We start from the raw sequence: 2,308 nt of genomic DNA, 5'->3' as shown, positions 1-2,308 counted from the left end.
TTGAATTAATCCATCAGCCTTTTTCATATATTTTTAACATTTTAGTAAACATATATTTTCAGTCTGCGCTTTATTTTTTCTTACAATCAGCTTAGTGACAAAGTCAAACAAGAAGTCAAATCTATTCATTTTCAAAAGTAGTATTCGACAAATCAAATGTTTTTACCAGTTTTTGTTTCCAAATCAAACTCAAAATTTCTAAACTGGTTGAAAATAACACGCAGCTAAAAGTACAATTTATTCTGTCTGTGTTTTCGTGATAAGCGTATTTTAAACTCGGGGAAAATTTAAAATGTGATTTAAAATGTTAATTTGCTTGTTTTAGATGCCTTCATACCTGGAAACAGTGAAAATTCCTTTCGGGGGGTTAGAGCTAATCAATATTCCTGTGGAGGAAATCCACGTTAGATATATGGCTGGGCTTGATCCTGAGGCATTAGTGGTGAAGGAGCTCTGGGTCAAGCCACGCCAGTGGGCCAAGGGGAAACCCCTTCCCCGGACTTACCTCCCTGGGTCGCCCGAGTGGGAACTCCTCTCTGAGCAACTCAGGGAGGTGGTCGCCCTCGGGGGTTGGATTGGCTACAGGGCTTCTGACCTGCTGGTGCTGATGGACAGCCCAGCCGTTTCCATTTATTCATACCTCTTTCAATAAAGAAGAGGTTTTTTTTTTTTACCAAATTTTATTTTTTTAGTCCCCTTCCTCATTATCCCCCATTTCTTATTTTCTTTTTACAATCCTTCATCAACTGTGTCATCATCAACTTTCGGGTAAGTGATTCTTATTTTGTTCAAATAGATTATTAATTTTTGCCTAAATAGAGGTGGCGGCCGCCGCACTTGACGAATTTTCCTTTCTTCGAGATTCAGCAATAAAACATGCATTTTTGAAGGAAATCGTCCACCGCAGCCAACAGTTAAGCTACGCTGCCAAAATCTTGGCTTTCCTATATACCATATAGTTTGGTTGCATATAACGTCATTTTACATGTAAACAAGCCAATACCCCCAAACTTTAGAAGGGAAAACATGCACCAACCAAAACTTAATTCCCTCCCGTTTCCATAAAGTGGCTGGAAAATTACCAATTTTAACCCCCCTTAAAACATGCGTGCCCGAAAAAGTAGGGGCTTTAACCCCTTTGGGGGTTAAAAGTGGTAAGTACAACGGCACATCGAATTTTGGGGGGGGGGGGGGTTAAAAGTGGTCATTTTCCTAGCCACTTTTACTATACTACTAACATAGATTATATAAACAATGAAACCCACACTTCACTATTCAAGAGCCTAACGATATGCTTGCCAAACAATTCCACAGCGGAAGCTATTTTCCGGACTGTAAAGACCATGAAAGTTAGAAATTACAGAGCAGTCGATTACTGAGAGTGACATGGAAAACAAAATACGAGAGAACAAGCCTTAGTCAAGCCAACTGATTTAGTTCTGAACGTATATTAATGTAGAATGGTCCTCGAAACACCTAAATAGTGAAATTATGAGAGATTGCACTATAAAATTTCAAGAACAAACAATAAATATAGGAGCACAAACAATATTAATGATAGGAGCACACTCACACATCTACGATCTAGATATTCACTTATCCTGAATAGTAACTAGTCGCAAAAACATGCATTGCTTGCGATCTAGAACCCAATGACGCGCAACATCTATCCAACTGTCCAGGCAGACCGAAAAAACTGAATACCTTTTTGTCTTGTCTTGTTCCGATTAACGCCCTGGGGCCTTGGGTTTGGAGATTCGGAGCTTGATGTCCTTTCCTAGTCAAATGTCTGGCTGAGTTGTTCGTCGTTTTCTTTCTTCCACATCCCGGGCAACTGACCTTCGGCCTTAGGCCCGTGAAGCAGTTCAGTTTGTGGTAATGCTGTTGTCGTTCCGGTTTCGACTTTTATCGTTCTTGAAGTGGTTTGTCAGAGGGCACTTTTCTGGAAAGCCCTTTTGGCATCCTGGGCATACAAAGCTCTTCCCCGCCTGGCGGTGACCCCGCCTGGCGGAGGGTACAGTAGCATTTTTTATTTTCGAGATTTCCTTTGTTCCAAAAGCGGCACTTTTTCTCTTTCATGTCACATTTTTCCTCAAACTCGTACATGGCTTTCTTCAAAGCCTCTTCCTTCTATCGCCTGATTTATCCGATTGCAGTCGGCTACGCACCAACCGGTTTTATAAGAGTATATCTGCCCGACAGTGCGGCTTAGGCTAGAATTCAATGACGCGCAACATCTATCAGTGTTAAAACGACGTTTCATTACCCGACATTAGTGACATGCCCTACTTATCACTCGCGGGACCAA

This window comes from Symsagittifera roscoffensis, unplaced genomic scaffold (genome assembly GCF_963678635.1).
Source record: "Symsagittifera roscoffensis unplaced genomic scaffold, txSymRosc1.1 SCAFFOLD_67, whole genome shotgun sequence".
Lineage (NCBI taxonomy): Eukaryota > Metazoa > Xenacoelomorpha > Acoela > Convolutidae > Symsagittifera > Symsagittifera roscoffensis.
This window is presented reverse-complemented; position numbering follows the sequence as displayed.